The sequence below is a fragment of the Theropithecus gelada genome, chromosome 11 (assembly GCF_003255815.1).
Source record: "Theropithecus gelada isolate Dixy chromosome 11, Tgel_1.0, whole genome shotgun sequence".
NCBI lineage: Eukaryota > Metazoa > Chordata > Mammalia > Primates > Cercopithecidae > Theropithecus > Theropithecus gelada.
The window spans coordinates 4,253,813-4,270,111 of record NC_037679.1 but is presented as its reverse complement, the minus strand read 5'-3'; positions in this window follow the sequence as shown (position 1 = coordinate 4,270,111).

Genomic DNA, 16,299 nt, shown 5'->3' with positions numbered 1-16,299 from the left:
ATCCGCCTGCCTTGGCCTCCTAAAATGCTGGGATTACAAGCGTGAGCCACTGTGTCCAGCCCACAAACACCTTTTATATCAGGTAAAAGCAGATCAGTGGTCAGAAATTATAGCAGATGGCAAATTGTGTGTTGCTAGTAACAAGCTGTAAGTTATGCTTCCTCTACCAATACATTTCACAGCTTTCTGCTATTGAGTTACTGCTTAGTGGCCTTTTGTTTCAACTTGAAGAACTTTCTAAAGCATTTCCTCTAAGGTAGGTCTAGTGGTGATGAACTTCAGCATTTGTTTGTCTTGGAAAGTATCTCACTTTCATTTTTGAAGGAAAACTTTTCTGTGTATGGTGTTCTTGGTTGGAAGGCTTTCTTCTTTCAGTACTTGAAATATATCATCCCACTCCCTTTTGGCTTGTGAGGTTTCTGCTTTATCTCTCTTTCATTTTTGAAGGAGAGTTTTTCTGTGTATGGTATTCTTGGTTGACAGGTTTTTCTTCTTTCAGTACTTCAAATATATCATCCTACTCCCTTTTGGCTTGTGAGGTTTCTGCTGAAAAATCTGTTGATAATCTACTGGAGGACCCCTGTATGTGACAAGTTGTTTTTGTTGCTGCTTTCAAAATTGGTATTGTCTTTGACTTTTGACTATTTGATTATAATACATTTCATTGTGGATTTCTTTCTTTCTTTCTTTCTTTCTTTCTTTCTTTCTTTCTTTCTTTCTTTCTTTCTTTCTTTTTTTTTTTTTTGGTGAGATGGAATCTTGCTCTGTTGCCTAGGCTCAAGTGCAGTGGCATGATCTTGGCTCACTGCAACCTCTGCCTCCCAGTTTCAAGTGATTCTCAGGCCTCAGCCTCCCGAGTAGCTGAGATTACAGGCACCCGCCACCATGCCCAGCTATTTTTTGTATTTTTAGTAGAGATGGGGTTTCACCATGTTGGTCAGGCTTGTCACGAACTTCTGACCTCAAATGATCTGCCCGCCTGAGCCTCTCAAAGTGCTGGGATTACAGGAGTGAGCCACTGTGCTTGGCCCATGGATTTCCCTAGGTTCATATTTGGCATCCCTTTGGGTTTCTTGGATCTGGATGTTCATTCCCTTCCTCAGATTTGGGAAGCAGTCAGTTGTTATTTCTTTGAATAAGTTTTCTCATTCTGTCTCTCTTTCTACTCCTTTTGAAACTCTCACAGTACATATTTGGTCTGCTTAATGGTGTTCTGTAATTCTCTTAGGCTTACTTTTACTCTTTTTCATTCTTTTTTCTTTTTGCTCCTCTGATGGAATTATTACCAGTGACCTGTTTCACTGATCCTTTCTTCTGCTAGATCTAGTATGCTGCTGAACCCCTATAGTGAATTTTTCAGGTCATTTGTGTTCTTCAACTTGATTTCTGTTATATTTGTCTTTGGTGCTTTTAAATATCTTCTATCTCTTCCTTGAAATTCTCATTTTGTTCATGCATTTTCTCTTAACCTCAATGAATACCTTAATGAGAGCTATTTTTAATTCTCTATCAGATAAGTTATATAACTGTTTCATTAGGTCATTTTCTGAAGATTTATTTTGTTCCATTGTTTGGAACATCTTTGCCTGGTGCTTCATTTTTCTTGACCCCCTGTGTTGTGTCTACATGTTAGACAAAGCAGGTACCTATCTCAGTCTTCATAAACTGACATGGTAAAGGTGAAGGCCCATCAGTCAGCCTAGTCATAGATTATAAAGGTCTCTTCCAACTCCTTCCCTCCCCAGGAAGAAGCAGTTAGCTGTGTTTTTCCCTATTTGCCCTGTGCTAAGCCATGAGTAGGGGAGAGCTACTAGCCAAAGCTACTGTTTCTTCTCTCCCCCAGGTGACTAGATTGTACTGAACCCATTAGAGATCCAGGACTGGTAAGACAGATGCAGGTTCTTTGGGAAGGCCTGGAGGAGTTACGGTACTGGACACATGGATCAATTCTTTCTCTCCTCAGGAGAGGCTAAATGCTGGGATTTTTTCATAAGCTTGCTCTGTGCTGAGCAGGGAAGAGGAACAATCACATCTACCAGCCCAAGGCACTGTATCCATTCTCCAGGTGGTTAGACAGTGCCAAATCTTTCAGAGTTCCAAGACTGGCAAAACAGAAGCCAGTCCTCTCTGGAGCCCCCTTAGAAGAGTTAGGGTGCTGTGAACCAACCCTTTTTATCCTCTAGGTGAAACTTGGAGCTAGTGAGTCTCTTCTTGATTGTATGGCACTGTGCCAGGGCAGTGTCTCTAGCAAGAGGGTGTCTTGAATCTCTCTAATAGTTTCAGTGAGTTGGTTTCATAGTCTCCTGGCATGCAGAAGTCTTTCAATTCATTCAATTCATTTCTGATTTCTCACAAAGAAATTTGTCCATGAATTGTTGCTGAATTGCTGTGTCTGTGGGCTGGGTTGAGGTAGGCCCAAGCCTCCTACTCTGCTCCCAGAATTCATTCATTTATTCTTTCTCTCTCTCTTTTTCTGTTTCTTTCTTTCCTCTTTCTTGCGCCCTCTCACTTGGGGTGCCAGCCATTGATATGGGATTGCTCTTTTCCCCGGAAGGGAAAATATATGTTAACATGTATTAACTACTAAAATGGAGCATTAGCTCTTCTTTCAGCTGCTCTTTATAGATGATAAATGCAGGTGAAGAAGGGGGTCTCTGAATTTAGAGAAGATTACCTCGAAGGAGAAAGGTATTGTGTATTAATAGATACTAGGGAGACTTGGAAAGTTTGAATTAACTTACCAGGGTTAAGTTTCTGAGAGGTAGGGTTGAACATTTTTAACTGGAAAAGTTGATACTTCATCAGTTAGAATCTAATATCTCTGAAGTAAGACTGAGTTATAAAGAGAATCAAGAAGACTGACAATCAAGGAGTCTAGAATAATCCAATTTTTTTTTCACAAGAAATATAGAACCTGAGAAACTAATACTAATTATCATAAGTATGTTCTTTAAGAAGGTGGGATGGAATACTAAGCACTTGGGATTTCAACAGCATTTCACTTGGTCTTACTCCATTTTTTTGTTGTTGTTTCTTAATTTTTTTTTCTTTTTCTTTTTTAGCATCTATTGTTGGGGTGATTGGACCCAACACCAGGTGGTGACGAAGTCCAGCAGAATGAAAGAAATGAGAAAAGACAGTTTGAGAGAGAAAGTGGGTCCAGGGGCCAATGCAAGTTTGGAGGCTGCAAAGGTGCGGAGGGCTGGAAGCCCAGACTATTTATTGGTGATCAAACAAAGAAACAGGTGGTGAGAATATGGGGTTGAAAGGGAGCATTGCATTAAGCACATGATTTACAGCTCTGATGGTTTAGCATATGCTCTGCTACTTGAGATAATGGAGGGCACGTTCTTTTAACTCAAGATACAATAGATTCTGGGAGAGCAAGGAGCCAGCAAGTCGAGACACATTCCAGAGGCCATGAGCCCTGAGTTCTATCCAAGCCACGAGGGGTTTTATGCCCTGGGCTTAGATTATGGTATGTCAGGGTAGCCTTCCACCCTTTAGCATAGAGCTTGGTGTTCCAAAGGCCACGAGGGGTTTTAGACCCTGTACTCCAGACATGTTTCAAGACTCTTTTACATTATGTCAGACATGCAAGCCCTGCCTCAGCTTCTCTCCCAACACTCAACTTTTCTCCCAACATCTATTAAATAGCTCCTATGTGCAAATCAGTGTACTGGGTACCTTGGTCACAGTGGGCAGCAACATTTGACCAGTCTCTGGCTACACGAACCTTAGAAATGCTTAGATAAAAAAGGTACATATTAGCAGTTATGTTATATATATGTAAATTATGTAAATAAAAGTTATTTTTTACCAAAAAAGTACATATTTTCCAGTGCAACTTAATTAATTGGTATTCTGATTTATACATCAATCTAAGATTACTTGGTTAATATGAGTCCCCAAGAGGCTATCTAGATACATGGGTTAAATTGAGTTTCTACACCTGTTAAGCTGAGAGCCAAACTATGGTGCTTGGAGATGCATTAAAGGCACAGTCACTCTTGGCAGTGCTTCTGGGTGCTCAGCAGGCATCTCACTCTAAAGAACTCTAGGCCATTCTCATTCATTTCAGTAGTAGGGAGCAAGTTCCTTTTTTTTTTTTTTGAGATGGAGTCTTGCTCTGTCGCCAGGCTGGGGTGCAATGGTGCCATCTCGGCTCACTGCAACCCCTACCTCCCAGGTTCAAGCGATTCTCCTGCCTCAGCCTCCCGAGAGTACCTGGGACTACAGGTGCACACCACCACGCCCAGCTAATTTTTGTATTTTTAGTAAAGACAGGGTTTCACCATGTTGGCCAATATGGTCTCGATCTCATGACCTTGTGATCCACCCACCTTGGCCTCCCAAAGTGCTGGGATTACAGGCGTGAGCCACCATATCTGGGAGCCAGTTCTTATACCAATTCACATATACCACTACACAGATGCCCTCACTGAAAAATATGAAAAATAAACATAGATTTTTGTTTCTGTTTCAAATAATAAGAGGTGGGTATGAGGGGGATTTTTCAAATTAGAAATATTGGCATTAGAAGGCAGATATAATTTAACAGTTAAAGAAAGTGTAATTAAAAACCATGATTTCGCAGCATCAATCATGCTTTTTATATTCCAAACTTCAAGAATTCATCGTATTATATTTTTTTATTTTACATTCTGAAATTACCCAAAGCATTGATCTAAATCTATCATGTGATGATGAATTTCTTAAAAAGTCATGAAGTCTTTCACAAATTATTGATTTACTCAAGATTAAGTGTTATATTGGCTATTATAGTCTCTAATCATCTTATCGATTATTTGTACAAATGATTTACACATTTAACTATGGTTTTCAGCTTGCTGCTTATTGAATCTTAAGCCCTTGAAAGATGAAATTTTAAAAATGCTTGAGATAGTATATTTTACATGAATTGAATGATTCAAAAACAACCATAAAAGAAATAAATCCAATTGTATCTACTTGGAATTGCTAAATGAATTCCATCTATGTGGTTTTTAATTGTCCTCTATTTTTATTTTGTAACTTTTACTCAGTATTTCATAACTAGATGTTTTCCTTAATTACTCTGACCCTACAATGAGAAATAAGCTAGCACAAACTTACCCTAACACAATTGTGCAGAAAGCTCACATTGGACTTTGCTAATGCATGCAAAGCATATCCCCAAGGCTTCTTTTTCTCTAGTCTCTTTTTTCCCAGGGGACGGCTCTGAAAGTGATCAATAGATTGTCTCCCTCTGAAGGGCATGGCTTCAGTTGAAAAAGATTTCAACCATAGATATTTATTTTCTTTGTGCCTAGAAAATATATGCTCATTGATTTTAAGAAAATTTATTTCAGTATTGTGATTTATTACAATAATAGTAATAAATAATACTGCTAAAATTGGCATCATGTATATATTAAGTACTTAACTGGGTTATAACACTACATTGTTATGTAACATGAAAAGTCATTACTTACATTGAGTTCATTAAAGCCACACACACAAAGTATAAATTACAAAGGAAATGGGCAAGTACATTCTCAAAATATGTAAAATTTCAGTGCTTACTATATGGTTAGCACTATGTCAAATGCATTATATGTATTCACTCCTAATCTTAATGACAACTTTGGAAAATAGATACTATTATTTTCCCCATGTTAGAGGTAAAGAAAGTAGAGTCAGCTGGGTGCAGTGGCTCATGCCTGTAATCCCAGCACTTTGGGAGGCTGAGGCAGGTGGATCACTTGAGGTCTGGAGTTCGAGACCAGCCTGACCAACATGGTGAAACCCTGTCTTCACTAAAAATACGAAATTAGCCGGGCATGGTGGTGCATGCCTGTAATCCCAGCTACTTGGGAGGCTGAGGCAGGAGAATCACTTGAACCCGGGAGGCAGAGGTTGCAGTGAGCCGAGATCGTGCCATTGCACTCCACCCTGGGCAACAGGAGCAAAACTCTGTCTCAAAAAAAAAAAAAAAAGGAAGAAAGAAAAAGAAGGTAGAGTCATAGAGACATGGCAAGTTAGTGTCAAGATCTGGACCCAGGCAGTCTGGCTCCAGTGCTGGAAGTCTTTACCATTAAGCTATATTTACTGCTTTGTGACACCACAGAATCACAAATACTATGATTCTGAACAGATCACAGAAAAGAACCAGGGAAGAGAAATTAGGGAATCCAGAAGAGAAATCAAGGATCATTTATTTCAGTTCTTTTTAAGATACATAATCACTGTTTTCGCAAGCCCATGGATAAAACTAATAATGTTGCAAAACAGTATTGGTGGGCAGTGTCTATGCCATACCAGGAGAGGAGAGAGGGCATTGGCTGTTAGACTTCAAAGATTCTTGGGGCAGGGCATATATAGATAAATATCAGTCTATTAATTTGTAAAAAGACATTGCCCTGCCCCAAGAATCAACCACACAACATATCCCCCTAGTCATCCTGCATTAGATGTAAGGGGAAAGCTAATAACCACCACACCCCCAACAGTACTCAAAGTCCCTCGCTTTCCCCATCCTCTCACTGCAATTGGGCCAAACCACTTGTGCTTTAGAATGGAGGTTACCAGGAGTTTCCATCTTCCCCCAAACAAATTGGCCCTTGGTGGCCCACCCTTACATTCCCAATCCATGTCCCCCAGCACTTCAGGCCCTCCAAGTGGGTCATTAGTTATAACAAAAAATTCTCAAAACAACAATAACAACAATTATATCAAAATCCTGGAGTGGCTATGATAAACTGAGGCTCAGAGAGTTTAGACGACAATCAGGGAGAGAGCTGAGCAGACCAAATCCAATCTCCTGCTTCCCTGCTCTATGCTGCCCCCCGGTGGTGCACTGTCAATAGCCCAGCTTCCAAAGGCACCTTGTGGAACATGTTCTCCCTCCTGGTCCCTTCCATTATTTCTCTCCGAAGAAGACAAAGAGTTAAACTACTGATGCACAGAATAACTTAGGAGTTGAGTCAGAAAGACATGTTCCTGTCCATAGTTTAGTTTTAAAACCAATTTTTCCAAATATTTTGAGAAAAGATGACCCTGTCATAAATTTACATTTAACTAAAATGCTGTGATTGCATTACAAGCAAATTAAAAAGGTCCATTTGTGTATGATTTAATATTCTGAAAGATGAGAAAAGTATAGAAGCCCTTGGAACATATGGATCTAATGCCACTGGCAAATTGTTTTTAGGGAACACCATAGAACCTTAGCATTCTACCTTTCTAGACTATATAGTTTATATGTTTTATTGACCTTCAGGTCTGTGAGAAGGACACAAATATTGGCAACATAATACTGCCATATAAAGGATATTGTTTCTAGACCAGCCTGGGCAACATTGTGAGACCTCTTCTCTACAAAATAAATGAATTTTTAAAAAGTTAATCAGATGTGATAGCTCACGCCTATAATCCCAGCACTTTGGGAGGCCCAGGCGGGTGGATCACCTGAGGCCAGGAGTTTGAGACCAACCTGGCCAACATGGTGAAACCCCATCTCTACTAAAAATACAAAAATTAGCCAGGTGTGGTGATGCACGCCTTAGTCCCAGCTACTTGGGAGGCTGAGGCAGGAGAATTGCTTGAACCCAGGAGGAGGAGGTTGCAGTGAGTCGAGATCATGCCACTGCACTCCAGCCTAGGCAACAGAGAGAGACTCTATCACAAAACAAAATAAAACAAAACAAACAAACAAAAAACATTGATTCTCTTTGAAGTATTTCAAAGGAATCTGCTGTACTTGGTATACATTCTTTTCATTTTCTTCTGACATATTCCTAATAATATATGTGCATGTAACTGTCACATAACAAGATAGTAACATGGAATTGCTACTTTCAGTTTATAGCCTCAGAAGCAGGTATCCAAAATTTCTTGTATATCCACATGCATTTACACATATATACATATGTGTATATATAATTTTATGTTACTTACTGTATTCTACTAAATCTTAGAAAGGTATGTGAAGAGAAAAATATTCTGGTCAAAGCAAACTCACATACTCAAAAATCAAGTGTAACCTTAGAAACCGTCTTTCTAAATTCATAAGCCAAAAAACAAAGTTTCAATTCCCTATTTCTTTAGTTTAAGAGAAAGAGGGCTCTGGTCACTTAAAATTTTGCAAAATCTGTTTCAATCACATTTCACAAGACACTTGCAACAGCATGAATTTAAACCCAGGAATAAATAGCAATTCTGCAAACATTAACTCTTTCTTGCAATCTACAATATGGTCTCTAGACCAGCTGTTCCCACAACAGGTGCAACAGATGGTATCATTCTCCAGTGCTCACTTAGAGGCCTTTGTTGTGCCCTTTCTACCAGTAGGCAAAAAGTGAATACTTACTTTGGTGAATTGTATTCATCTTCTCAGAGGACAGAGAGCTTTAGTTTTGGCTCCCTTTCCAGTAGTCTGGTTGTTCACAGTGTAGTAACTAGAAAATTTTCGGGTCATGGTTCTGTCTATTGGCTGCGAGAAGAAAGAACAGATCAAACCTCTGCAGAGTTGGTTTGGAATCTGTTGAGTTATATGCTAGGTTTTGGGGTTTTTCTTTCATGAATTCATCAAAGTATGAATTCCTCGGCTTTGGAAGTAGTGACATCTGTACTATGGGAGAAGAGACATTCTACTTGTTAAGTCATGATGTCTGCAGAAGGTTCTCAACAAAATCTACAGGCAGTAATGTTGAAAATAGAGAATGAATTTAGAAACTTCAATTTAGAATAGGAAAATCCAGTTGCTTGCTTACATTGTCCAAATCATGCAGGGAAATAAAAGTGAGTGGAGATTTACAAACAGGATATATATAAATGTGAGCATTTAGAAAATTGCTGATCTTAAGTCTACATAATGATTTAAATTGCTTCAAATATATGAATTGTTTTGATAATGCCAGAAATATAGGCAGTAATCTATTTTCTACTTCAATTACTTGTCAATTATAGCAGGAAGTCTTCAATATGTAAATTAAACAAAGAATTGTTCTTACATAAGCAGTACTATACTTCAGTGCAAAGGAGTAGACAGTGCAGGGACATATCATAGAATTTTAGCATAGTTAAAACACCTCAACAAGTTCACAGAAATCCCTTATACAGCTTGCATCATGTATGTTAAAGAGGTCTTCCCTAAGTGTTTTGGTAATAAGAGAATCACCGTCTCAAAAGGCAAATCATTCTGTTTTCAAATCATTAGCCTGTTCTTTTTTATTTTAAGGTTGGAATCTATCCCTTGTAACTTCATCTTTTGGTCTGCTCTCTGAACCTGTAAAAATAAAATGTTTCCTCTTCTATCTTATAGCCTACTTGATATTTAAAGTTCACTATTGTATTTTGCTTAAGTCTTTTACCTTTCCTGAATAAGTATCCCCATTTCCTCAAAACAATCATAATATAATCAATAATATTTCATTCCTCATCCACCATGTCCTGATAGTGCTCAAGTTTGAACTTTTGAAATTTCTAACACACTCCTGTATCTTGAAACTCTCTTCCTCTTGTATCTGTGTTTCCCCTCTTAATGATAACCAAGCAAATTCCGTCTCTCCCAAACCCTCTAGTTTTCATTTGACTTCTCTTTTCTTCTTCAAAGTTGACATTTTTGAAAAAGTATTTTGTGCTCGCTTCCCCACTTCCACCTTTCAAAGCCATTGTAATCTAGTGTTCCTCTTCATATCCTGCCAAAATCATGTGTGATAGTATCCCTGTTGACCCTTAAAGATCAGTGGGCAAAGGGATCTGAGAGTGGACCTAGGTGTGAGACAGACATGGTTTCTTGGATCCACCACTTGCTAGTTTTGTGACCTTGGCAATGTATTTAACTTCTTTCAGTCTTGGTTTCCTCATTTTGATAAAAAGAATTGTTGTGAAACATAATGCAAGAAGTGTTAAAGTATCTGGCCTGCAGTTTGTGACCAACATCTGTGGTAGTCATCATTATTATTATTTGCTCTCACCAATGGTTATCTTACTTCATCTTTGCTGCTATAACAAAGTATCCAAGACTGAGTAATTTATAAAGAATAGAAAATTATTTGCTTATAATTATAGAGGCTGGGAAGTCCAAGATCAATGCACTAGCAGATTCAGTTGTCTGGCGAGGGCTACTGTCTGCTTCCAAGATGGCCTCTATAACAACATCCTCTGAAGTGGAGGAACATGATGTCCTCACGTGTGGCAGAAGGGCAAGCAAGCCTCTTTTAAAAGGGCCTCAGTCTCATTCACAAAGTGGGGAGACTTAATGGCCTAATCACCTCTTAAAGACTCCATTTCTTAATACCATCACATTGGCCATTAAGTTTCAACACCTGAATTTTGGAGGGGACACATTCAAACCATAGCAGCCATCAAACTTTAGTGTACATCAGGCTCACCTGGTGGGTTTGTTAAAACATAGATTTCTGGGCCCTATCCCCCAGTCTGGAGTAGGGCCTGAGAATATGCATTTCTAACAAGTTCTCTGGTGATACTGACGATGCTGGTTCAGGAACCATACTTTAAGAACAACTGTGGCCACAGTCTTTGCCATGACAAAAGGATCAGCAGCATTGACATCACCTGGAAGCCTTTTTAGAACTTTCCCAGTCAGATCATTCATTTTCATGATTGATAAGTGAATCATATTCTGAGTGTTAACAATTCACCAAATGATTCCTATGCACACTAAAGTTTGAGAAGCATGGGCCTATCATGAGACATTTCTTGGTCCTCATATTTGTTGAGTCAAGAATATCTAGTGCTTTATCTCTCCCTTTTTAGGTATTCTTTTATCTTTCAAATATAATTTTGTCCTGGTTTTCCTTCTGTCTCTGTGCCTATTTCTTCTCAATCTGCGTTTTTGTAGTCTATAGCTAAAATCCTCCATTGAGTTTTATTTTCTCCTGTTTCCACACTGCATACTTGTATAGTTTAAGATTAGATTCAACAGGAAATAATAGTAAGCCCCCCAAAACAATGGTTTAAACAAGATAAAAGACCATTTTTTTCTCATGTCAAATGTAGGCAGTCCAGTGATGGTATGAAAACTTCTCCATGAAGCTTTTAGTTACTCAAGCTACTTCTATTCTGGTTCTTCATACTTCATAGCTTCCATTTCCAAGGTCACTGAGGTTTAAATACCACAGACATCACATGTGCACATCAGCTTCCAGGAAGGAGGAAGGGATGCACAAAAATAAAAGGGCAAAAGGCAGCTGCCAACTTCTAAAATCTGCCTCCTGATACATCTGATTATAATTGGCCAGAACTTAGTGATATGGCCACAGCCAGCTGTACTGGACAGTGGAAAATGTAGTTTGGCTCAGTTAAAAAGTGAAGATATGGGGAGGCTGGCCAAGTTGGCCAGCTAGAAGCAGCTAGTGTGCTGCTCTCACAGAGAGAAATAGAAGGGGAGAGTAAATACAGAAACTTCAACTGAAATGTTCAGGTATGCGCATTGGATTTATCAAGAAGACAACTCAACCAATGGAGAATGGGGAAAAGCAAGACAAGATGACTTCCCACCCAAGAGTGACATGGAGCTAGGGGAGCCTCCCCAACTCAGGGAAGCAATGAGAGAGTAAGTTACCCCAGGGACCCTGCTTCACCCACGGATCTTTGCAGCTCTTGGACCAAGAGATCCCCTTGTGATTCTATACCACCAGGCCTGTGGTCTGACACACAGAGCTACATGGCAGAGCAGCTGCTCAGGCACATGTGGAGCTCCTGGCCTTTCAGATATCCGGGCTTCCCAGAAAAAGCAAGTGCAACTCTGGGAAAGTGGGAGGTTAGACCCCTGTACATACCCTTAGGAAAGGGGCTTAAATCAAGGGGCTGAGCAGCAACACTGTGCAGGCCTTGCTTCCATGGCATCTTGCAGGATAAGATTCCCTGACTTGGAATTCCAGCCAGCCACTGGTAGTGGCAGCATTACACCTCCCTAAGACAGCTCCCAGAGGGAGGGGTGGGCCACCGTCTTTGCTGTTTTGTAGCCTTAGGTATTACTGCCTTCAGTGAAGCTGCCCTATGGAAAAATGGCCAGACTGCTTTTTTACACTGGTTCCTAACCCTACTTCTCATTGGGCAGGATCTCCCAGCTGGGGTCACCCGCCACACTTGCCAGTGTTTTCCAGCTGGCAATGGTTCTGAGCCTCCCTGGAGCAGAGCTACCAGGGGGAGGGATGGAGCGACATCTTTGCTGTTTCACAACCTTAGCAGTTGTTGCCATAGGGCAACAAAAGACTAGAATGGTCCCCTGGCACAGCACAGCACAGCAGGTCTACAGAGAAACAACCACATAGATTTTTCACATGAGTCCCAGATCCTGTTTCTCTTCACTGGGCAGAATCTCCCAGCTGAGGTCTGCAACGACCCCTGCTGGTGTGTTCAGGCTGGCAACAGGTCTGTACCTCCTTGGGATGGAGCTCCCACATGGAGGGGCAGGCCACTATCTTTGCTGTTTGACAGCCTTCACTGTTGATACCTTCAGATGCTGGAAATCCGAGGTGACTAGGGACTGGAGCAGACCTCCAGCACACTGGAGCAGCCTTATGGAAAAGAGGCCAGACTGTTATGTGGGTCCCTGATTCCATATCTCCTCACTGGGAAAGTCCTTCTGGCCTGGATCTCCAGCCACCCCACACTGGGGCTATCAAGCCAGTAGCAGCTCTGCAACTCCCTGGGTGACAGCACCCAGTGGGAGGGGTGGGTTGCCATCTTTACTGTCTCACAGCCCTCAACCTTGCTGTCTTCAGGCTCTGGAGAGTCCCCCATGGACTATGTTAAAACATAGACTGCTGGGCACTATCCCCCAGTCTGGAGTGGGGCCTGAGAATATGCATTTCTAACACATTCTCTGGTGATGCTGACAATGCTGGTTCAGGAACCATACTTTAAGAACCACTGTGGCCACAGTCTTTGCCATGACAGAAGAATCAGCAGGATTGACATCGCCTGGAAGCCTTTTTAGAACTTTCCTAGTCAGATCATTCATTTCCATGAGTGATAAATGAATCATATTCGGGGTGTTAACAATTCACCAGATGATTCCTATGCACATTAATGTTTCAGAGTTTCCCATGGACTCTCCAGAGCCTTGATCCCCAGCACAAAGCACCCACCTCATGAAAAAGTGGCTGGACTGTTCTCCACACAGGCTGGTCTTCACTTCTTCTCACAGGGCAGGGCCACCGGACCTGGGACTCCAGCACAACCACCTTGCCCCCATCTGACCCCTTCAATCAGAGGCAGCCTAGCAAGATTTAACTGTAAAGTTAATCTTGTGTATTAACTTTAAATACACAAAGTATTGTGTAAAGGATTGGAAAATCCTTTACACAAGGATTTTAAAATTTTGGATTGTAAAATCCAAAGTATTGTAAAAAGTCTGTGTAAAGGAGCACCTACACACAGACGTGAGAAAGAACTGATGCAAGAATTCTGGCAACTCAAATGACCAGAGTGTCTTATGTCCTCCAAACAACTGCTGTAGTTCTCCAACAAGCGATCTTAACCAGGCTGAGTTGGTTGAAATGACAGAACTAGAATTCAGAATATGGATAAAAACAAATAAAATCAAGATTCAGGAGAACAGCAAAACCGAATCCAAGTCACAATACAATGATACAGGAGCTGACAGATGAAATAGCCAGTGTAAGTAATAAACTAACTACTCTGATAGAGCTGAAAAACACACTGCAAGAGTTTCACAATGCAGTTGCAAGTATCAAGAGCAGAATAGATCAAGCTGAGGAAAGAACCTCAGAACTTAAAGACTGGCTCTGTGAAAGAAGACAGTCAGACAAAAAGAAAAATGAATGAAAAGGAATGAACAAAACCTCTGAGAAATGTGGGATTTTGTAAAGAGACCAAATCTGCAAATCATTGACATCTCTGAAAGGGGCGGGGAGAAAACAAGCAACTTGGAAAATATATTTCAGGATATCATCCATGAAAACCTCAACCTCACTAGAGAGGCAAACAGTCGAATTCAGGAAATACAGAGGAGCCCTGCAAGATTTAACACGAGAAGATTATCCCCAGGACACATAATTGTCAGATTTTCCAAGGTTGAAATGAAAGAAAGAACGTTAAAGGCAGCTAGAGAGAAAGGGCAGGTTTCCTACGAAGGGAACCTCATTAGGCTAACAGCAGACCTTTCAGCAGAAACCCTAAAAGCTGGAAGAGATTAAGGACCTACATTTAATATTCTTAAAGAAAAGGAATCTTCAATCAAGAATTTCATAGCCAGCCAAACTAAGCTTCCTCAGCAAGGGAAAAATAAGACCCTTTTCAGATAACCAAATGCTGAGGCAGTTTATTACTACCAGACCTTACAAGAGATCTTGAAAGGAGCACTAAATTTGGAAAGAAAACACCATAACCAGCCAATACAAAAACACAGTTAAGTACACAGACCAGTGACATTATGAAGCAACCACACTAACAAGCTGATATAATAACCAGCTAACAAGACAGTGACAGGATCAAACCTACACATGACCTTGAAAGTAAACAGGCTAAGTGCCTCATTTAAAAGGCACAGAGTGGCAAGCTGGATTAACAAAACCAAGACCCGACAGTATGCTGTCTTCAAGAGACTCATCTCAAATGCAATGATACTCTTAGGTTCGAAATAAAGGGATCGAGGAAAATCTGCCACACAAATGGAAATCAGACAAAAAACAGAGGTTGCAATCCTAATTTCAGACAAAATAGTGTTTAAACCAACAAAGATAAAAAAAAAATGACAAAGATGAGTATTACATAATGGTAAAGGATTCCATTCAACAAGAAGACCTATGTATCCTAAATATATATGGACCCAACACAGGAGCACCCAGATTCATAGAGTAAGCTTTACCTACAAAGAGACTTAGTGGGAGACTTCAGCACTCCACTGACAGTATCAGACAGATCATTGAGGCAAACAATTAACAAAGATATTCAGGACCTGAACTCAAGATTGAACCAAATGAATCTGATAGGCATCTACAAAACTTATTACAATCTAACATCACAACAAAAAGAAATAAAGAAGCAAGAGCAAACCAACCCCAAAGCTAGCAGAAAAAAAGAGCTAATGAAAATCAGAGCTGACCTGAAGGAGATCAAGACACAAAAAAATCATCCAAAAGATCAACAAATCCAGGAGTTGTTTTTTTGAAAAAAAGTTAATAAGATAGGCCCCTAGCAGCCAGGCATGGTGGCTCACACCAGTAATCCCAGCACTTTGGGAGGCCAAGGCAGATCACTTGAGGTCAGGAGTTCTAGAGCAGCCTGGCCAACATGGTGAAACCCTATCTCTACTAAAAATACAAAAATTAGCTGGGTGTGGTGGCACATGCCTATAGTCCCAGCTACTTGGGAGGCTGAAGCAGGAGGAATGCATGAATCCAGGAGGCAGACGTGGCAGTGAGCCGAGATCATGCCACTGCACTCCAACCTGGTTGATAGAGCAAGACTCCATCTCAAAAAAAAAAAAAAAAAAAAAGGAAAAGAAAAGATAGGCCACTAGCTAGACTAATAAAGAAGAAAAGAGGGATGATCCAAATAAATACAATTTGAAACAACAAAGGGGATGTTAACCACTGACCCAACAGAAATACAAACAACCAACAGAGACTACTGCAAATACCTCTATGCACACAAACTAGAAAGATTTAGAAGAGATAGATAAATTCCTGGACACATACACCCTCCCAAAACTGAACCAGGAAGAAATCGATTCCCTAAACAGACCAATGATGAGCTCTTAAATTGAATTGGTAATAAATAGCCTACCAACCAAAAAAAAAAAAAAAAAAAAAAAAAAAAAGAAGCTGAGGACCAGAGAGATTTACAGCCAAAATTTATCAAATATACAAAGAGCTGGTACCATTCCTACTAAAACTATTCCAGAAATTTGAGGCAAAGGGACTCCTTCCCAACTCACTGTAGGAGGCTAGCATCATTCTGATACCAAAACCTGGCAGACACACAACAAAAAAACTTCAGGCCAATAACCTTGGTGAACATTGATGCCAAAATCCTCAACAAAATAACTACAAACCCAATCCAGCAGCACATCAAAAAGCTAATCCACCATGATCAGTAGGCTTTATCCCTGGGATTCAAGGTTGGATCAACATATGCAAATCAGTAAAGGTGATTCATTACATAAACAGAACTGAAGACAAAAACCACATGATTATTTCAATAGGTGCAGAAAAGGTTTTTGGTAAAATTCAATATCCCTTCACGTTAAAAATTTGCAATAATCTAGGTATGGAAGGAACACACCTCAAAATAATAAGAGCCATCTGTGACAAACCCACAATC